We start from the raw sequence: 23,122 nt of genomic DNA on the forward strand, positions 1-23,122 counted from the left end.
CAAGTTGGTGGGCCAAACCCGACGGATCCGGTTCTGGGGCCGGTCTGACCGGGCCTGGGGCCGGCGGGTCCGGTCGTGGGGCCGGTCGACCGGTCGCCAACCGGAAATGTCGCAGATCTCCGTCCGGTTGTCGACTGGGCGCGCCCGGTTTGTGGCCCGGTCTGACCGGCCTCTACGCCGGCCTGTCCGGTCTGTGGCCCGGTCTGACCGGCCTCTGGGCTGGCCGGCCTGTTCCTCCCTCCTCTTCTTCCTCTTCCTTCTCCTCTTCTTCCCTTCTTCTTCTTCCTTCTTCCATGCACCATGGGGGTTCCTTCTCTCTTGGTCCTTGTCGACGTCGGCACCTATAGACATCAAGATGATAGGCATGAGGTAGCATACCATTCAAGTTGGTGTTGAGATCGACCATAGAGAGGAAGGAGTTCACCTTGACATATATGGCGGGGGTTTGTGTTGTTGGTCCACTTGGGGGACTCCTTGGCCATGGTGTAGCGTCGATGATAGTCGGGGCTTCACTTGTTGGTCTTGAGGCGTAGGTGTCCAAAGTCCACCCCGCATCATTGAGAGCAACAATGAAAATGACTTTCTACATGAGATGGACACCACGGTTGTCTCACAATTGGGAGTTTTTGTGTTTCCACATTTGGAAGATGTTCATAAGGAGTTCTTCCACATTGACCTTGCACATGCCTTATTCTTGATATATTTGTGTTGTGCTAACGGTGTTGTGAACATGAATGGACATGTCGTTGATGATATGCTCCTCTATCACGCACACATATACTTTGCTTGGTCTTTGTTGTGTGAAGGTACAAGTGACTTGTGGATGAGCGTCAATGAATGGGTTCAACCCCACACTTCGACTACACAAGATCTCTCCATGAGAGCACACCGACACTTTGATAAGGTGACCTCCTTCTACATAAGGCCCCTTGCTAAATCCGTTGAACATTGGCTATGCTTTGAGTGTTCTCTTGCTTCTCTTGTGCTATTGATAGGGCTATTGACAAGTGACGAGACATTCAAGCGTGGTTGTCATATACCTCCTATACAAGTTTGTGAAGAGCTATCGTCGAGGACGACTCTTTTTCAAGTGGGGGGAGATGATACGGGGCGACCTTCGGTCTTCACCGCATCATGTGCTTCATCGCCAAGACGGCACGCCAAGGTGAATCTTCTCCTTTACGCGTGCCTCGAATCGCCCATTTGGGACGATATACTACTTCATACACCGTCATGTCTTGATGATAGGAACTCGACGACAAGTACGGAGGGAAGAGAGGATGCCATGGAGACCCGAGGACGCAAAGCCAATGTCACGGAAGCATGGAAGAGAAGGAGAAAGAGGAGCCGGAACTTCCGCCCCACCGGAACTTCTGCCCCCAAGGACCGGAACTTCCGCCCAGATGCCGCCAAGATGCCTTCCAGCGCCCAGAGAAATGGATCAGGCCGGAACTTCCGCCCCGAGGGACCGGAACTTCCGCCCACTCGGAACTTCCGCCCAAGTTCCGAAATTACGCCGAAACGCCCCTGGATGTTACTGCAAGGAAATTGGCCATTTTCGGAACTTGGCCGGAACTTGACCGGAACTTCCGGCCGGACCGGAACTTCCGGCCCCGAAGACCGGAACTTCCGCCCATGACCGGAACTTCCGCCCAAGACGGCCGGAACTTCCGCCCTACCGAACTTCAGCACAACATCACTTTTCAGCGTGTAACTTATCCCTTCGCCCCCACCTATAAATAGGCTAGTTGGCTCAGATCTGAGATTAGACTTGATGTGAAATTAAACCTGAGCATGGCTCACCCTTGTGGGAACCCTACCTAGATCTATGATCTTGTATCCCCACCCGGGCTCCTTATCAACTCGTGAAGATCTCTTTGGCGACTTCTACCGTTTGTTTGATCTTTTGCTTGCACTTCTACCTTTTTGGTCTTTTGCTTGCACTTCTATCAAACCTTCCGGTCTTTTCGCCCTTCTAGATCTCCCGAGCTTTGATTTGTCGATCTCTTTGCGGGACTTCTACCGGAAGGTCTTTTCCTGCAATCTCTATCGAGTTGGTGTTTCGAGCCAACGAGGGAAAACTCGAATTGTGTGCGTGTGTGTGTTGTATCCCCGCGTTTCCCCCACGTGTTCATCGCGTTCATCCACCTACCCCCACGAATCCCTTCTGATGTAGCCCCGCTCACCAACGACTCTACATCAAGGCCAACAAGTCCCCCAAGCGGACCAATGACAAGGGCTCGAGCCAAAGCGATACATGACAAGGTGAACTCGCTCCTCACCACCCTTGACCTTGATACCCCTTTGGATGGAATGCTACCTCATGCCGAAACCCTTTGTGTCATTAGGTACGTGGAGCATCAAGACCACGGAGAGGACGGTACGTCATGGTCAAGGGAAGGAGAGGAGCAGCTGATCGAGAAGATGTACACGGAGCTGGACTGGAAGTCGCCCGAAGAGCGCAAGGAAGAGAAGACGGACGTCCGGTCCAGAACCCGGTCAGACCGGCCTCCTGACCGGGCCACCCGGTCCCCAGCCCGGCTCGACCGGCCTCGACCGGCCGCCCGGTCCAAACCGGATTTGGCGCTCGTGCCATCCGGGCAACATACCGTGGCCTCGGAACCTCGTCCGGTCGGCGCTCGGTCCACGAGCCCGGTCAGGACTGCCCGCCGAGTCCTGAGGCCCGGACTGACCGGCTCCTGGACCGGCCTGCACGACTTAAGTTATGTTTTCGGCCCAAACTTACCTTTTCGGCCTGTGTCGCCTTGTAAGACTATATAAGCACCCCAAGCACCCCTTTAGCTCTTTAGACTTGTTTAGAACTCAAACCTAACTTTGAGCTTAGTCTCCCTTGGGTATCATCCCTCTGTAATCAAGGCACCTTGGTTGTTGACTTTGAATTTGTGGAGTGAGATTCTAGTACTTGCTACTCTCTCTCCCTCCCCAAGTTCATCCTCTCCAATCCCAATCTCTCTCCGGGAATTCTGCCTCGTGCCTCTTCCACGGAGATTCTATTGGCGTGGTCCATCGAGCCACGGAGGTAAGCATCGGGTGTATCGGGTTGGTGTGCGTGCGTGAGTCTCGGAGTTCGTCGTGTTCTTCATCCCCTCGCGTTTTTCCCATCTCACCCGCTTGGTTTCGAAGTCAATCCGCAAGATCGGGCCACACACGGGGTCTTAGACCTCATCATATGGTATCAGCAGCCTTTGGTTCCCGCGGATTTGAACCTCCACCCACCCGATTTCGTTTCTAGAAAATTTTCCAAAAAAATAGCCCTAAAGTGCCTTTTGACCGATCTGTGATTTGGTTGAGTTTTGAGTGGTTTTGGTCCGTGGATCTGGTGTTGTTGTGCTTGATCTACTATTTCCCCAACTTTTAGCCTCCAATTCCATCGTTTCCCTTCGTTTTGGTCGATTTGGTTTGGTTTTCGTGAAGAACAGGAGAGAGAAAGTTCATCCCGAGCAATCCGGTTGAGCAGCCGGTCGACCGGGATACAGACCGGACGGTCCGGTCCAGACGCCGGTCAAACCGGCCAAGCAACCGGCCGGGCCAGTCCAGGATCCGGTCCAACCGGGCCTCCGACCGGGCGACGCAACGCCTCCTTCGACCTCGACATCCGGCGATCACCACCACCACCACCACCACCACCACCACCATCGCAGGTATAACTTGCAGGTTTACCCTTGTAACCCCTCTTCCTTTTGCGATCTACCCTATCGAGCATTGCTTGTCTAGTGTTGCGAGACATTGCACGTGGCCCCGCATTGTGAGGTGTGTGTGTCGCGTTGAGTAAGGCACCCAAGCAAACACTCGTGTGGCAAGATAGCAAAAGCGAGGCTAACGCTAACATAGTGCGTGAAAAAGCCCCAAAAACACAAAAAGAGTGCGAGTAGCACCATACACCCCATACATACCAAAGTGTCCACAAAAGCCACCAAAGATACAAACGAGTGCAAGTGCCAACATATACAAGAGAGAAAAAGCTTTTAAGCAAAGAGAGATCGGAGAAGAGAGGCCGCGTGTGAATCTTGTTGTCTCTTCTTTGCAACCAAAGCTTTGCCTCTCCTTGTGTTAGTGTGACACCGAGCAACTATACATACACTTTTCCGCTCGTTCCTTGGTTGCACTAACCCCGCTTATCTCGTGTGTGAGTTCCACATTTTTCCGTGTTTATAGTGATCGCACTTTGACATTTGGATTTTTGGACCTCATCCACTTTTAACAACATACTTGCTCTTGGATTTGTCTTTTGGCTTTCCACAACACTCGCCTAACACCATATTTGCTAGCTTTTGCGTGTGGTTTCGCGTGTGTCCCCGATACACTTGATCTTACTTTCGGCTTGGTTGATTGCCTCAATACTATCTTACCTTGGTAAGAGTGCGAGGTAGTCTCCTTCCACTAACACATACAACATAGTTCTTGTTCTTCCATCATGGATAGGAGTGGAGATGAAACAAGGGATGGAGAAGTCCTTCGGAGCACCGAGAGGTTGGCGACTCAACACAACCTATGGATTCAACGCCAAGAGTTCAAGGAGCAACTATCACTCTTCGAGACTCGCATCGATGAACAATATGAAGAAGTGGCTCACAACTTCTCCACGGTGAACCAAGATTTGGCTCTCCTCCGTGAAGCTACGGACAACTTGAATGGCCAAATGGCGGCCAATGATGCGAACATGGAGCGACGCATGGACAACCTCGAGCGCGCCATCACCAACTTGGGTCGTCATCGCCGACACCGCTCTACTTCATCATCATCAAGCTCGTCACAAGATTACTATTCTCATGGCCACCGTTCGTCATCAAGCTCCTCCTCAAGGCATGAAGACCATCCTCGTCCTCATCGACCACATGCTCGTCAAGATGACTCTCGCTCTAACTCAAGGAGAGGTGAATTCCATCGCCATGCTCGTCCTCATGAACGACCTCCACAAGAACAAGCTCCTCACCAAGACCGTCATCAAGCGGCTCGCCATGCCCACCATGGGTATGACGACCATTCCCAAGACAACATCCACCACAACATGGAGCCACATGGTGATGCTCCCGCCCAAGGTCATCAAGAGCAACCAAGGCGTGATCTCCGGAATCATCCTCGCCATGACCAAAGGGGCCGAGGGCAACCACAACATGATCAAGATGAGAGAGCCATAATTGGACAACGCCAACAACCTCGCCAAGACCCGCAACAACATCCTCACCATGAGCCAAGTGAAGCTAGTGTTCACCTCCAACGCCAACCCAATGCTATGGTTGGTCGTGGAAGACCTCCTCCACCACCTCAAGTTGCAAGAGATGAAGGCATCCGTCCTCGCCGCCGCAACATGGAAGATGAAGAGAATATGTATGGAAAGCTCAAGTTCAATATGCCCAAGTTCAAGGGTGAAGATGATGCCGAGGCCTACCTCTCATGGGCACTCAAGGTTGACAAGATCTTCCGCATCCATAACTACTCCGGTGCCAAGAAAGTAGCCATGGCCTCCCTCGAATTTGAAGATTATGCCAACACTTGGTGGGAACAAGTTGTCACTCTTAGGGAAGAGAAGGGTGATCCTCCAATTGATACTTGGGAAGACATGAAGGAGGAAATGCAAGCCCGCTTTGTCCCTACACACTACAAGACCGATCTCTTCAACAAGCTACAAAAGTTGAAGCAAGGCACCAAGACCGTTGAGGAATTCTTCAAGGAGATGGAGTTAACCATGATGAGAGCAAACATCCAAGAGTCCGAGAACCAAACCATCGCTAGGTTCTTCAATGGCCTCAACTACCCCATCAAGAAGATTGTGGAGTTCCAACCATACTCCAACATGGTTGAGTTGGTTCACCAAGCTTCCAAGGCCGAGCGTCAAGTGAATGAGGACATCAAGTACTCCAAGTCCAAGCAATACTTCGCCTCCAAGCTTGCTACATCAACTCCTACAACAAGTGTCAAGCCATCCGCATCCTCTACACCTTCCAAGCAACCTTCCATACAAAGTCGCATGAAGCAAACGGTATCCTCCACCGCCTCCTCTAAGGCCTCTACGGGACCCTCCAATGTCACTTGCTTCAAGTGTGGCACCCAAGGCCACAAATCCTTTGAGTGCAAGAACACCAAGGTCATGATCACTATGGAGAATGGTGACATAGAGACTCTAAGTGAAGGTGCATATGAAGCCCTAGTGCAAGCCGCGGTTGCTAATGAGGAAGACTATGATGAAGAAAGTGGAGAAGACCCTCTCTTATGCACACATGATCCAAGCCCTTCTCTTGTGGTCACTCGAGTGCTCACCACTCAACCCCAAGCTATGGAAGACCAAAGATGCAACATCTTCCAAACGCGTGCCGGCATTGGTGGCAAGTCTATCAAGGTCATCATCGATGGTGGGAGTTGCCACAACTTGGCAAGCACCGAGCTATGTGAGAAGCTCAACCTCACGCTTCGCAAGCATCCTCATCCCTACCATGTCCAATGGTTGAGTGACAAGGGCAATGTCAAGATTCAACACACCGTCACCGTCAACTTCAAGATAGGACCCTATGAAGACACCGTCGAGTGTGACGTGGTGCCTATGACCGTGTGCCACATGTTGCTTGGCCGCCCATGGCAATTTGACAAGAAGGCCATACATGATGGTTTCTCCAATGCATACACCTTCAAGGTCAAGGACAAGAAGTTCGAGCTTCGCCCAATGACTCCTAGCCAAATCATCGCCGACAATGCGAAGGCTTTAGCGAGGGCACAACACCACATCCACCATAGTGAGTTGAGAGGAGAGGGAGCGACAAACCAAAAAGAGAGTGAGCGCCACCACCCACATATGAGTGAGAGAAAGAGTGTCCTCCTAACCACCAAAAGCGAGTGGAGAGAAGTGAAAGACAACCCATCCACCACCATACACTACGTGCTCATTTGCAAGGGCCTCTCGGCGGAGACTAATGACTTAACCAACATTCCTTCGTCTTTGTTGTCTCTTTTGAAGGAGTTCCAAGACGTCTTCCCCGACGAACTACCACATGGACTACCACCGCTTCGGGGCATCGAGCATCGCATCGACCTCATACCCGGCGCTCCACTACCAAACCGCGCCGCCTACCGCACCAACCCCGAGGACACCAAGGAGATCCAACGCCAAATTCAAGACCTCCTCGCTAAAGGGTATGTCCGAGAAAGCCTTAGCCCTTGTGCCGTTCCCGTCATTCTTGTGCCTAAACCGGATGAGACGCAACGGATGTGTATGGATTGCCGCCCTATCAATGCCATTACCGTCCGTTATCGACATCCCATTCCGCGTTTAGATGATATGTTGGATGAATTGAGTGGTGCCACGATTTTCTCTAAGATTGATTTGCGTAGTGGCTACCACCAAATCCGCATGGCAATTGGTGATGAATGGAAGACGGCATTCAAGACCAAGCTTGGTCTCTATGAATGGCTCGTCATGCCGTTTGGTCTTTCCAATGCTCCTTCCACTTTTATGCGTCTTATGAATCACATCTTGCGACCTCTCATTGGCAAGAGTGTGGTTGTCTACTTTGATGATATTCTCATCTATAGCAAAAATCTCGAGGACCATGTTCAACATGTGAGAGAAGTCTTATGCATCTTACGCCACGAGAAGCTCTTTGCCAACCTTCCAAAATGCCATTTCGCTCAAAACAAATTGGTTTTTCTTGGTTTTGTGGTTTCCGCCAACGGGATAGAAGTTGATTCTTCCAAAGTTGAGGCCATCCACAATTGGCCCACTCCCACAAATGTTGGCCAAGTGAGAAGCTTCCATGGTCTTGCCGGATTTTACCGCCGTTTTGTGAAAGATTTCAGCACCATTGCTTGCCCTTTAAACGAACTTACCAAAAAGAATGTTCCGTTCGTTTGGGGCAAAGCACAACAAAAAGCTTTTGATGAATTGAAAAAGAGACTCACCGAGGCACCATTACTTGCTCTTCCCGACTTTTCCAAAACATTTGAAATCGAATGCGATGCGAGTGGACTTGGAATCGGTGGTGTACTCATGCAAAATGGAAAACCCGTGGCATACTATAGCGAGAAGTTGGATGGCGCACGCCTCAACTATCCTATATATGACAAGGAGCTTTATGCTTTGGTTCGTGTTCTTGAAGTTTGGCAACATTACCTTTGGCCAAAAGAGTTTGTCATCCACTCGGATCATGAGTCCTTGAAGTATTTGAAAAGTCAACACAATTTGAACAAGCGACATGCTAAGTGGGTTGAGTTCATAGAGTCCTTCCCTTATGTAATCAAATACAAAAAGGGCAAGGAAAATGTGGTTGCGGATGCACTTTCCCGCAAAATTACTCTCCTACTCACCCGCTTGGAGTTTCACATTTTGGGTCTTGAAGAGATCAAAGAGCTCTACCCTTCCGATGCTTTCTTTGGACCAATCTTTGAAAAGTGTTCCATTGACCGAGGTTTTGATGATTTCTACTTGCATGATGGCTACTTGTTCAAAGCTAACAAAGTTTGCATACCCGAGTCTTCTCTTCGTAAGTTGCTTTTGCAAGAGTCACATGGAGGTGGCCTCATGGGTCATTTTGGACGCGACAAGACTCTTTCGATGCTATCCACACACTACTATTGGCCACGCATGAAGCGAGACGTGGAGCGCCTTTGCAACCGTTGCACCACTTGTTTACAAGCTAAGTCAACATCCAACCCCCATGGTCTTTACATGCCTTTACCCATTCCATATGCACCTTGGTCGGATATAAGCATGGACTTTGTACTTGGCTTACCACGCACAAAACATGGTCATGACTCAATATTTGTGGTAGTGGATAGGTTCTCAAAAATGGCACATTTCATTCCATGTCATAAGAGCGATGATGCTTCACACATTGCTTCGTTGTTTTTCAGGGAAGTGGTCCGCCTACATGGGATACCGGCAAGCATTGTGTCGGATCGAGACGTCAAGTTCATGAGTTATCTTTGGAAGTCGCTCATGGCCAAGTTTGGAGTCAAGCTTTTGTTCTCATCATCCTCGCACCCTCAAACCGATGGACAAACCGAAGTGGTCAATCGAAGCCTCTCCACACTCCTCCGCACACTTGTGAAGAAAAACTTGAAGTCATGGGAAGATTGCATCCCCCACGCGGAGTTCGCCTACAATCGAGCAAAACACTCCACAACATTACGGAGTCCCTTCATGGTCGTCTATGGATTCGAACCTCCAACGGCACTCGACATCCTTCCACTCCCTCTTCACCAACGGACCAACATGGACTTCGACGAGCGCACCACCGCCATGAAGAAACTACATGAAGAAACAAGAGCAACCATACAAGACCATGTCCTTCGCCAAGCTAACCGCCTCAACGCCAAGAAGAAAGAACGAGTGTTTGAAGAAGGAGACCTAGTTTGGGTTCACCTAAGGAAAGAAAGGTTCCCTCAAGAACGCAACTCCAAGCTCAAGCCAAGAGGAGATGGGCCTTTCAAGGTCCTCAAGCGCATCAACAACAACGCCTACGTCATCGACATACCAACATCCAAGTACTTGGTGAGCAACACTTTCAACATCTCGGACCTCTCCCCACATCATGGAGATGAGGAGGAACAAGAGTCGAGGACGACTCTCTCCCAAGGGGGGGGAGATGATGTAGCCCCGCTCACCAACGACTCTACATCAAGGCCAACAAGTCCCCCAAGCGGACCAATGACAAGGGCTCGAGCCAAAGCGATACATGACAAGGTGAACTCGCTCCTCACCACCCTTGACCTTGATACCCCTTTGGATGGAATGCTACCTCATGCCGAAACCCTTTGTGTCATTAGGTACGTGGAGCATCAAGACCACGGAGAGGACGGTACGTCATGGTCAAGGGAAGGAGAGGAGCAGCTGATCGAGAAGATGTACACGGAGCTGGACTGGAAGTCGCCCGAAGAGCGCAAGGAAGAGAAGACGGACGTCCGGTCCAGAACCCGGTCAGACCGGCCTCCTGACCGGGCCACCCGGTCCCCAGCCCGGTCTGACCGGCCTCCTGACCGGGCCGCCCGGTCCAAACCGGATTTGGCGCTCGTGCCATCCGGGCAACATACCGTGGCCTCGGAACCTCGTCCGGTCGGCGCCCGGTCACAGGCCCGGTCAGGACCGGCCCGCCCGGTCACAGGCCCGGACTGACCGGCTCCTGGACCGGCCTGCACGACTTAAGTTATGTTTTCGGCCCAAACTTACCTTTTCGGCCTGTGTCGCCTTGTAAGACTATATAAGCACCCCAAGCACCCCTTTAGCTCTTTAGACTTGTTTAGAACTCAAACCTAACTTTGAGCTTAGTCTCCCTTGGGTATCATCCCTCTGTAATCAAGGCACCTTGGTTGTTGACTTTGAATTTGTGGAGTGAGATTCTAGTACTTGCTACTCTCTCTCCCTCCCCAAGTTCATCCTCTCCAATCCCAATCTCTCTCCGGGAATTCTGCCTCGTGCCTCTTCCACGGAGATTCTATTGGCGTGGTCCATCGAGCCACGGAGGTAAGCATCGGGTGTATCGGGTTGGTGTGCGTGCGTGAGTCTCGGAGTTCGTCGTGTTCTTCATCCCCTCGCGTTTTTCCCATCTCACCCGCTTGGTTTCGAAGTCAATCCGCAAGATCGGGCCACACACGGGGTCTTAGACCTCATCACCTTCAAATCCGTGAAGATCGGGCACATCCCTGGGCTTAGCCCTTATCATCATCCTTGGACTATGGGTCCATAGCAGTAGCTAGATGGTTGTCTTCTCCGCTTGTGCTTTCATTGTTATAGATCTTGTGAGCTGCCTAACATGATCAAGATCATCTATTTGTAATGCTACATGTTGTGTTTGGCGGGATCCGATGAATATAGAATATTATGTTAAGTTGATTATCAATCTATCATATATGTGTTGTTTATGTTCTTGCATGCTCTCCGTTGCTAGTAGAGGCTCTGGCCAAGTTGATACTTGTAACTCCAAGAGGGAGTAATTATGCTCGATATTGGGTTCATGCCTCCATTTAATCTGGGACAGTGACAGAAAGTTCTAAGGTTGTGGATGTGCTGTTGCTACTAGGGATAAAACATTGATGCTTTCTCTAAGGATATTTGTGTTGATTACATTACGCACCATACTTAATGCAATTATCTGTTGTTTACAACTTAATACCAGAAGGGGTTCGGATGATAACCTGAAGGTGGATTATTTAGGCATAGATGCATGCTGGATAGCGGTCTATGTACTTTGTCGTAATGCCCTGATTAAATCACATAGTAATCATCGTTGATATGTATTGAATCTTTATTTGTCAATTGCCCGCCTGTAATTTGTTCACCCAGCATGTTAGTTATCTTATTGGAGAGACACCACTAGTGAACTATGGACCCCGGTCCATTCTTTTGCATCTGAATACATTCTACTGTTTTTACTGTTCTTTGCAAACAAACACCATCTTTGATGAGGACATCCCTCTATTGATACAACCGCTGTACCTACGGCCACACAAATACAAGGACCAATCACTCGAGCTCGTGCCAAACAACTTAACTATCAGGTACTTTCGTTTCTTGGAACTATTCCTCATATACATGAGAATATGATGCTGCCTAAATCAGATATGTTTGTTACTCTTAGGAATGATGGACCTAGCATGGATGAGGAGGACAAGTATTGGAGCATGATCACGCATGGAGGAGATGGCAGCAAGCACTTGAGGATTGAAGATGACGCCACAAGTGGAGATTTCAGAACTTTGAAGCCACCATAAGAGATGAAGACTTGGACGAAATATAGAGTTCTCCACTTCATAATTTCGTCCATAGCATAATATGTTGCTGCGTCACCTTTAGTTTTGGGCCAGGCCCATGTCATTTTCGCAGGAATTAAGTCAGCCACTTTTTAGAGTCCGTATTGAAGGGGGAAAGGCCTTCTAGGGTTTGGTTCGACCACCATACGTATGGCTGGTCGAAACCCCACCTTTTCCTCCTTTAAATACCTCCATAGCCGTTACGTTTAGACTCGGATTTTAATTAGATTAAAAGTTAGCCATTGCTGCAACTCTCGTGTACTTCTTTTGAGGCCAACGCCCAGAACAAGACCGACTATTCGGAATCCCACCTTTTCAATAAAGCTTTCATTTATATCCGCAATATTCTGATTGCATCTTTAGTTCTTACTTGTTCTCGATTTCAGGTAGGAATTAAGACCCTCGCTGGTCAGGCTGATCGTGCATCCGCAAGATCAGTAACTCCCGGAGATTGTCCTAGCGATTGCATTGGCGCACGAGCTTTGCACGTGTAGTCGGATCGTCAAGCACGAACTCCACCAACAAATCGACATTATCCACGTCTCATCGAAAGATCGGCCACCTTTGCCATATCAAGTGGTATCAGATTTCAGGTTGCTCGGTGAGATTTTACAGTTTTTCTAGTTTAGATTGCATCTGCCATCGTACCCATAAACCACGCAAAAAGCCAAAAAAAAAATACTGTTAGGGTTTTAGATCGTCGTCCCATAAACCCCCTGCCACGCCTTGCATTGTCGTTTCAGTTTTGCAGAATTGAATTTGTGTCTGCATCTTCGTGTCGAGTTGCTGGTCTTAGCGTCTAGTTCCTTTAGAGTTTCGAGTTCTGGTCATAGTAGTTACGCCGCCGCTGCATACTCGCATCGCTCGCAGATCATCACCATCATATACTTCCGCCGCTGCCATATACACCCACCAGATCGTTTCCGCCCAATCATATACACCTGTCATATATTTCCGCCATAGTCGTATCCAGATAATCGCCGCCTTCTGTTTGTGAGTAGAAGAGCAAAAAAAAAAAATTGCAAAAAAAAAAATTGCAAAAAAAAAATTGCAAAAAAAAAGTCAAATCCGCATCCTAGTCGGGTTGACCACGATTTCCACTAGTCAGGACCCTTTTATTCCGAATTAGGCTGTTTTGGACAGCAAACTTTGACCGGCCATAACTTTTGCATACGAACTCCGTTTTCGACGTTTGACCACTCAAAACGACCCGGAGAAAAAGTTGAGATTTTTGACCTTTAAGTTTACTACCCGGAAATTCCTGTGTTCTTCACTTATATCTTGCTTTTGAGCTATTCCTTTGTGCTTGTGGGAGCCAACCGCCACCATATATCACTTCATCGCTGCTCGTTGCTTGTGTGCCGCACCGTGACCTCGTTTGTGTTCTAGGCTCGCGTCTCTAGTACGGTCTAGCCTAGGACCAGCAAAGTACCGTGGTTGAGCATACTTTCAATATTGCATTGCTGTTTTGACATTTGCTGTTTGCTACCATATTAGCCTTCCTACAGCTCCACATATTGTCTCCACGTGCACTGTGTCGACACTTGGTAATCGCTTTGGCAATCTTTGGAGACGCTGATCCTTGTTGGTTGTTACATCGCCTTCCTCCTGTTTGGTAAGGACTTGTAAGAGCTTTGTATTTTGCTTGACGAATTGCGCGTGAACCACCATATTCCGTAGTTTGTAGGCATATACATTTGTGCTTTTTTTCTGTACTAACCATGACATGTATCGCTTTGGCGAACGTTGACCCGGATAAGATGACGAATGCAGAGATGCATGCTCACTTCCTCCACCTTTTGGGCGGGCATACAACCGACGTGGATGGGCGCCTCGGTGATGTTGACGCCAAACTCACCGACGCGCTGGACAAGATCGATGGCCTCGAGGCAGCCTTCAACTCCAAGCTCGACGCCAAGTTCCAGGAGCTCTTGACTCGGTTGCCGCCACCTCGCGACAACGTGCGACGACGCGCACGCCGCGTCCCTATTCCGGATGTGCCTGCGGGTACCGCTCCTGCTGCAGCCGCCGCACCTGACGCGCCTTCTGATGAAGGATACGTGATGTGGTCTAAGACCCCGTGTGTGGCCCGATCTTGCGGATTGACTTCGAAACCAAGTGGGAGAGATGGGAAAACGCGAGGGGGACGAAGAACACGATGAACTCCGAGACTCACGCACGCACACCAACCCGATACACCCGATGCTTACCTCCGTGGCTCGATGGACCACGCCAATAGAATCTCCGTGGAAGAGGCACGAGGCAGAATTCCCGGAGAGAGATTGGGATTGGAGAGGATGAACTTGGGGAGGGAGAGAGAGTAACAAGTACTAGAATCTCACTCCACAAATTCAAAGTCAACAACCAAGGTGCCTTGATTACAGAGGGATGATACCCAAGGGAGACTAAGCTCAAAGTTAGGTTTGAGTTCTAAACAAGTCTAATCTCAGATCTGAGCCAACTAGGCTATTTATAGTCGGGTGGGCGAATAGGTAAGTTACACGCTGAAAAGTAGTGCTGTGCTGAAATCGCGGTGGCGGAAGTTCCGGCCGACTTGGGCGGAAGTTCCGGTCAGGGGCGGAAGTTCCGGCCCTGGAAGGCGGAAGTTCCGGCCCGGCCGGAAGTTCCGGCCAAGTTCCGGTCAAGTTCCGAAATTAGCCCATTTCCTTGCAGTAACATCCAGGGGCGTTTTGACGGACTTTCGGAACTTGGGCGGAACTTGAGCGGAAGTTCCGGGTGGGCGGAAGTTCCGGTCCCTCGGGGCGGAAGTTCCGGCTGGCTCCACTTCTCTGGGCGCTGAACGGTATCTGGGCAGCATCTGGGCGGAAGTTCCGGTCCTGGAGGGCGGAAGTTCCGGTCCTGGGGGGCGGAAGTTCCGGCCCTGGAGGGCGGAAGTTCCGGCCTGCGCGCTGGAGCTCCATCTTCATCATTTCCAGCTCTCTCTCCATTGGCTTGGACTCCATGGCTTGTGTCTTGACCGATGTACCTGATTGAACATAGTGTATTTGCATGAAGTAGCAATCCATCCAAGGGGGTGTCAAAGGTAGAGGTAGAGAGGAGCGAATTCACCTTATCATGTAGAGCTTTAACTCGAGCCCTTGTCATTGGTCCACTTGGGGGACTTGTCGGTCTTGGTGAGGAGGTGTCCGAAGGCCACCCCGCATCATCTCCCCCCCCTTGGGAGAGAGTCGTCCTCGACTCTTGTTCCTCCTCATCTCCATGATAGGGTGAGAGATCCGAGATGTTGAAAGTGTTGCTCACCAAGTACTTTGATGTTGGTATGTCGATGACGTAGGCGTTGTTGTTGATGCGCTTGAGGACCTTGAAGGGTCCATCTCCTCTTGGCTTGAGCTTGGAATTGCGTTCTTGCGGGAACCTTTCTTTTCTTAGGTGGATCCACACGAGGTCTCCTTCTTCAAACACGCGTTTCTTTTTCTTGGCGTTGAGGCGGTTAGCTTGGCGAAGTACATGCTCTTGTATGGTTGCTCTTGTCTCTTCATGTAGTTTCTTGATGGCGGTGGTGCGCTCGTCGAAGTCCATGTTCGTTCTTTCATGAAGAGGTAGTGGGAGGATGTCGAGTGCCGTTGGAGGTTCGAATCCGTAGACGACCATGAATGGACTCCTTGCGGTTGTGGAGTGCTTGGCTCGATTGTAGGCGAACTCCGCGTGGGGTAGGCAATCTTCCCATGACTTCAAATTTGTCTTCACAAGTGTGCGGAGGAGTGTGGAGAGGCTTCGATTGACTACTTCGGTTTGTCCATCGGTTTGAGGGTGCGAGGATGATGAGAACAAGAGCTTCACTCCAAACTTCGCCATGAGCGACTTCCATAGGTAACTCATGAACTTGACGTCTCGATCCGACACAATGCTTGCCGGTATCCCATGTAGGCGAACCACTTCCCTGAAAAACAACGAAGCAATGTGTGAAGCATCATCGCTCTTATGACATGGTATGAAATGTGCCATTTTAGAGAACCTATCCACTACCACAAATATTGAGTCATGACCATGTTTGGTGCGTGGTAAGCCAAGTACAAAGTCCATGCTTATGTCCGACCAAGGTGCATATGGAATGGGCAAAGGCATGTAAAGACCATAGGGATTGGAAGTAGACTTAGCTTGTAAGCATGTTGTACATCAAGCGGCAAAGGCGTTCCACGTCGCGGTACATTCTTGGCCAATAGTAGTGGGTTGATAGCATGGCATATGTCTTCTCTCGTCCAAAGTGACCCATGAGACCACCTCCATGTGACTCTTGCAAAAGCAACTTACGAAGAGAAGACTCGGGAATGCAAATCTTGTTAGCTTTAAACAAGTAGCCATCATGCAAATAGAAATCATCAAATCCATGGTCAACGGAACACTTGGCAAAGATTGGACCAAAGAAAGCGTCGGAAGGGTAAAGTTCCTTGATCTCCTCAAGACCCAAAATGTGAAACTCCAAGCGGGTGAGTAGAAGAGTAATCTTGCGGGAAAGTGCATCCGCAACCACATTTTCCTTGCCCTTTTTGTATTTGATTACATAAGGGAAGGACTCTATGAACTCAACCCACTTAGCATGTCGCTTGTTCAAATTGTGTTGACTTTTCAAATACTTCAAGGACTCATGATCCGAGTGGATGACAAACTCTTTTGGCCAAAGGTAATGTTGCCAAACTTCAAGAACACGAACTAAAGCATAAAGCTCCTTGTCATATATAGGATAGTTGAGGCGTGCGCCATCCAACTTCTCACTATAGTATGCCACGGGTTTTCCATTTTGCATGAGAACACCACCGATTCCAAGTCCACTCGCATCGCATTCGATTTCAAATGTTTTGGAAAAGTCGGGAAGAGCAAGCAATGGTGCCTCGGTGAGTCTCTTTTTCAATTCATCAAAAGCTTTTTGTTGTGCTTTGCCCCAAACGAACGGAACATTCTTTTTTGTAAGTTCGTTTAAAGGGCAAGCAATGGTGCTGAAATCTTTCACAAAACGGCGGTAAAATCCGGCAAGACCATGGAAGCTTCTCACTTGGCCAACATTTGTGGGAGTGGGCCAATTGTGGATGGCCTCAACTTTGGAAGAATCAACTTCTATCCCATTGGCGGAAACCACAAAACCAAGAAAAACCAACTTGTTTTGAGCGAAATGGCATTTTGGAAGGTTGGCAAAGAGCTTCTCGTGGCGCAAGATGCATAAGACTTCTCTCACATGTTGAACATGGTCCTCGAGATTTTTGCTATAGATGAGAATATCATCAAAGTAGACAACCACACTCTTGCCAATGAGAGGTCGCAAGATGTGATTCATAAGACGCATAAAAGTGGAAGGAGCATTGGAAAGACCAAACGGCATGACAAGCCATTCATAGAGACCAAGCTTGGTCTTGAATGCCGTCTTCCATTCATCACCAATTGCCATGCGGATTTGGTGGTAGCCACTACGCAAATCAATCTTAGAGAAAATCGTGGCACCACTCAATTCATCCAACATATCATCTAAACGCGGAATGGGATGTCGATAACGGACGGTAATGGCATTGATAGGGCGGCAATCCATACACATCCGTTGCGTCTCATCCGGTTTAGGCACAAGAATGACGGAACGGCACAAGGGCTAAGGCTTTCTCGGACATACCCTTTAGCGAGGAGGTCTTGAATTTGGCGTTGGATCTCCTTGGTGTCCTCGGGGTTGGTGCGGTAGGCGGCGCGGTTTGGTAGTGGAGCGCCGGGTATGAGGTCGATGCGATGCTCGATGCCCCGAAGCGGTGGTAGTCCATGGGGTAGCTCGTCGGGGAAGACGTCTTGGAACTCCTTCAAAAGAGACAACAAAGACGAAGGAATGTTGGTTAAGTCATTAGTCTGCGCCGAGAGGCCCTTGCAAATGAGCACGTAGTGTATGGTGGTGGATGGGTTGTCTTTCACTTCTCTCCACTCGCTTTTGGTGGTTAGGAGGACACTCTTTCTCTCACTCATATGTGGGTGGTGGCGCTCACTCTCTTTTTGGTGGGTCGCTCCCTCTCCTCTCAACTCACTATGGTGGATGTGGTGTTGTGCCCTCGCTAAAGCCTTCGCATTGTCGGCGATGATTTGGCTAGGAGTCATTGGGCGAAGCTCGAACTTCTTGTCCTTGACCTTGAAGGTATATGCATTGGAGAAACCATCATGTATGGCCTTCTTGTCAAATTGCCATGGGCGGCCAAGCAACATGTGGCACACGGTCATAGGCACCACATCACACTCGACGGTGTCTTCATAGGGTCCTATCTTGAAGTTGACGGTGACGGTGTGTTGAATCTTGACATTGCCCTTGTCACTCAACCATTGGACATGGTATGGATGAGGATGCTTGCGAAGCGTGAGGTTGAGCTTCTCACATAGCTCGGTGCTTGCCAAGTTGTGGCAACTCCCACCGTCGATGATGACCTTGATTGACTTGCCACCAATGCCGGCACGCGTTTGGAAGATGTTGCATCTTTGGTCTTCCATAGCTTGGGGTTGAGTGGTGAGCACTCGAGTGACCACAAGAGAAGGGCTTGGATCATGTGTGCATAAAAGAGGGTCTTCTCCACTTTCTTCATCATAGTCTTCCTCATTAGCAACGGCGGCTTGCACTAGGGCTTCATATTCACCTTCACTTAGAGTCTCTATGTCACCATTCTCCATAGTGATCATGACCTTGGTGTTCTTGCACTCAAAGGATTTGTGGCCTTGGGTGCCACACTTGAAGCAAGTGACATTGGAAGGTCCCGTAGAGGCCTTAGAGGAGGCGGTGGAGGATACCGTTTGCTTCATGCGACTTTGTATGGAAGGTTGCTTGGAAGGTGTAGAGGATGTGGTTGGCTTGACACTTGTTGTAGGAGTTGATGTAGCAAGCTTGGAGGCGAAGTATTGCTTGGACTTGGAGTACTTGATGTCCTCATTCACTTGACGCTCGGCCTTGGAAGCTTGGTGAACCAACTCAACCATGTTGGAGTATGGTTGGAACTCCACAATCTTCTTGATGGGGTAGTTGAGGCCATTGAAGAACCTAGCGATGGTTTGGTTCTCGGACTCTTGGATGTTTGCTCTCATCATGGTTAACTCCATCTCCTTGAAGAATTCCTCAACGGTCTTGGTGCCTTGCTTCAACTTTTGTAGCTTGTTGAAGAGATCGGTCTTGTAGTGTGTAGGGACAAAGCGGGCTTGCATCTCCTCCTTCATGTCTTCGCAAGTATCAATTGGAGGATCACCCTTTTCTTCCCTAAGAGTGACAACTTGTTCCCACCAAGTGTTGGCATAATCTTCAAACTCGAGGGAGGCCATGGCTACTTTCTTGGCACCGGAGTAGTTATGGATGCGGAAGATCTTGTCAACCTTGAGTGCCCATGAGAGGTATGCCTCGGCATCGTCTTCACCCTTGAACTTGGGCATATTGAACTTGAGCTTTCCATACATATTCTCTTCATCTTCCATGTTTCGGCGGCGAGGACGGATGCCTTCATCTCTTGCGACTTGAAGAGGTGGAGGAGGTCTTCCACGACCAACCATAGCATTGGGTTGGCGTTGGAGGTGAACACTAGCTTCACTTGGTTCATGGTGAGGATGTTGTTGCGGGTCTTGGCGAGGTTGTTGGCGTTGCCCAATTATGGCTCTCTCATCTTGATCATGTTGTGGTTGCCCTCGGCCCCTTTGGTCATGGCGAGGATGATTCCGAAGATCACGCCTTGGTTGCTCTTGACGACCTTGGGCGGGAGCATCACCATGTGGCGCCATGTTGTGGTGGACGTTGTCTTGGGGATGGTCGTCATACCCATGGTGGGCATGGCGAGCCGCTTGATGACGATCTTGGTGAGGAGCTTGTTCTTGTGGAGGTCGTTCATGAGGACGAGCATGGCGATGGAATTCACCTCTCCTTGAGTTAGAGCGTGAGTCTTCTTGATGAGCATGTGGTCGATGAGGACGAGGATGGTCTTCATGCCTTGAGGAGGAACTTGATGACGAACGGTGGCCATGAGAATAGTAATCTTGTGACGAGCTTGATGATGATGAAGTAGAGCGGTGTCGGCGATGACGACCCAAGTTGGTGATGGCGCGCTCGAGGTTATCCATGCGTCGCTCCATGTTCGCATCATTGGCCGCCATTTGGCCATTCAAGTTGTCCGTAGCTTCACGGAGGAGAGCCAAGTCTTGGTTCACCGTGGAGAAGTTGTGAGCCACTTCTTCATATTGTTCATCGATGCGAGTCTCGAAGAGTGATAGTTGCTCCTTGAACTCTTGGCGTTGAATCCATAGGTTGTGTTGAGTCGCCAACCTCTCGGTGTTCCGAAGGACTTCTCCATCCCTTGTTTCATCTCCACTCCTATCCATGATGGAAGAACAAGAACTATGTTGTATGTGTTAGTGGAAGGAGACTACCTCGCACTCTTACCAAGGTAAGATAGTATTGAGGCAATCAACCAAGCCGAAAGTAAGATCAAGTGTATCGGGGACACACGCAAAACCACACGCAAAAGCTAGCAAATATGGTGTTAGGCGAGTGTTGTGGAAAACCAAAAGACAAATCCAAGATCAAGTATGTTGTTAAAAGTGGGTAAGATTCAAAAGTCACAAGTCAAAAGCGATGATCACAAAAGGCATACACAATGTGGAACACACACGTGGGACAAAATGGGGTTAGCGCGACGGAAAATGAGCACGAACAAAATTGGACCTAACGACGACTACTAGCTCGGTGTCACGCTAACGCAAGAGAGACCGTGGCTTGGTTGCAAAATGAGAAGCAACAAGATTTGCGCAAGACGCCTCTCTTCTCTTTTCTCTCTTTTGCTTATAAGCTTTGGACTCTTTTGTGTATAGATGTCACTCACACTCTTTTTCTTTTTCTTTTTCTTTTTCTCCTTTTTTTTTGTATGCTTAGAAGCTTTCTTTTCTCACTATCTATGTAAGTATGTCACACTTCTTTTGCTTATCTTTTCACAACGAGCTTGCTTCGTAGCTTTGCTCAACACACGCACACCCTCACGGTCGGGACGCTTGCGCAATGCTTCGCAACACTAGAAAGCCACTCTCGATAGGAAAGGTACGCAAAGGAAGCTAAGGCTACAAGTTAGGTGCAAGTTATACCACTTGATGACGGTGGCCGACGAACTTGAACTTGCTATGGTGGAGGTGTCAAATGAACCGCTTGGATCCTCGGGGTGCCGTCGTCGTAGATGATGTTGCGGAAGATATCTGAAATGGCACACACTACGAAGTCCAAACACAAGGGGTTAGTGCCAAAACGAAAAACGAAGTTAGCTGTGAAAAATTCGGCCAGGCGGAAGTTCCGGTCCTGATGGGCGGAACTTCCGGTCCGGGGCGGAACTTCCGGTCCTGCCGGCCGGAACTTCCGGTCGCAATCAGATCTGCGAGCTGTTCTTCGATTTGGGCGGAAATCCGGGCCGAAAATCTTCGAATTCGTGGAAAATTTGGCACTAGAAGCTGTGGGAAAGTGGGGGAATTGCAGATCAACACCAAAGACAAGTTTCTATTGGATCAAAACCACTCAAAACTCAACCAAATCACAGATCCGTCCAAAGGCAAATTAGGGCTATTTTTGGGGAATTTTTTGGAAAATTTTTTAGAGACGAAATTGGGTGGGTGGAGGGTCAAATCCGCGGAAACCAAAGGCTTCTGATACCATATGATGTGGTCTAAGACCCCGTGTGTGGCCCGATCTTGCGGATTGACTTCGAAACCAAGTGGGAGAGATGGGAAAACGCGAGGGGGACGAAGAACACGATGAACTCCGAGACTCACGCACGCACACCAACCCGATACACCCGATGCTTACCTCCGTGGCTCGATGGACCACGCCAATAGAATCTCCGTGGAAGAGGCACGAGGCAGAATTCCCGGAGAGAGATTGGGATTGGAGAGGATGAACTTGGGGAGGGAGAGAGAGTAACAAGTACTAGAATCTCACTCCACAAATTCAAAGTCAACAACCAAGGTGCCTTGATTACAGAGGGATGATACCCAAGGGAGACTAAGCTCAAAGTTAGGTTTGAGTTCTAAACAAGTCTAATCTCAGATCTGAGCCAACTAGGCTATTTATAGTCGGGTGGGCGAATAGGTAAGTTACACGCTGAAAAGTAGTGCTGTGCTGAAATCGCGGTGGCGGAAGTTCCGGCCGACTTGGGCGGAAGTTCCGGTCAGGGGCGGAAGTTCCGGCCCTGGAAGGCGGAAGTTCCGGCCCGGCCGGAAGTTCCGGCCAAGTTCCGGTCAAGTTCCGAAATTAGCCCATTTCCTTGCAGTAACATCCAGGGGCGTTTTGACGGACTTTCGGAACTTGGGCGGAACTTGAGCGGAAGTTCCGGGTGGGCGGAAGTTCCGGTCCCTCGGGGCGGAAGTTCCGGCTGGCTCCACTTCTCTGGGCGCTGAACGGTATCTGGGCAGCATCTGGGCGGAAGTTCCGGTCCTGGAGGGCGGAAGTTCCGGTCCTGGGGGGCGGAAGTTCCGGCCCTGGAGGGCGGAAGTTCCGGCCTGCGCGCTGGAGCTCCATCTTCATCATTTCCAGCTCTCTCTCTGTTAAGGTCTGAGACCCCGTGTGTGGCCCGATCTTGCGAATGACCCGAGAATCAAAGGGGGAAAGAGAGGGAGAGGCGGAAGAACACGAAGAACACGAAGAACACAACGCACACCAACCCGATACAATCGATACTTACCCTCGTGGCTCGATGGACCACGCCAATAGAATCACCACGGGAGAGACTCGAGGTAGAATCCCGGAGTGAGAGATCGGTGTTGAGGATGGAGGTAGGTGAGGGAGAGAGAGTGGGCTACACTAGAATCTCACTCACATAGATCCAATCATCCAACATGGGGTGCCTTGATACAAAGGGGATGAAACCCTAGGGAGACAAAGCTCAAAGTCATGTTTAAGCCTAAATCTTGTCTAATCTGCTATGGGGGCGAGCTGGGGTCTTATATAGGCATACAAGGCAACACAGGTCGAAAAGGTACAAGTGGTTGGGTCAAAACCCGACGGATCCGGTTCGGGGCCGGTCAGACCGGGCTGTGGACCGGGTGGTCCGGTCACTGGTCCGGTCGACCGGCCGCAAACCGGAAACCTCGCAGATTCCGTCCGTTGGCTTCCGCACGATGACTGGTGCGCCCGGTCTGTGGCCCGGTCTGACCGGCCTCTGCACTGCCTGTCCGGTCTCGTGGCGGTCTGACCGGCCTCTGCGCCAGTTGTCCGGTCTGTGGCCCGGTCGACCGGCCTCTGCGCGCCAGTTGCTGATTCGTGGGTCTGGCCTCGACCGGCGGGGCCTCTTCCTCCCTCCTCTTCTTCCTCTTCCTTCTTCTCTTCTTCCATGCACCATGGGGGTTCCTTCTCTCTTGGTCCTTGTCGACGTCGGCACCT

This window comes from Lolium perenne, chromosome 5, assembly GCF_019359855.2.
Source record: "Lolium perenne isolate Kyuss_39 chromosome 5, Kyuss_2.0, whole genome shotgun sequence".
In the NCBI taxonomy this organism is placed as follows: domain Eukaryota; kingdom Viridiplantae; phylum Streptophyta; class Magnoliopsida; order Poales; family Poaceae; genus Lolium; species Lolium perenne.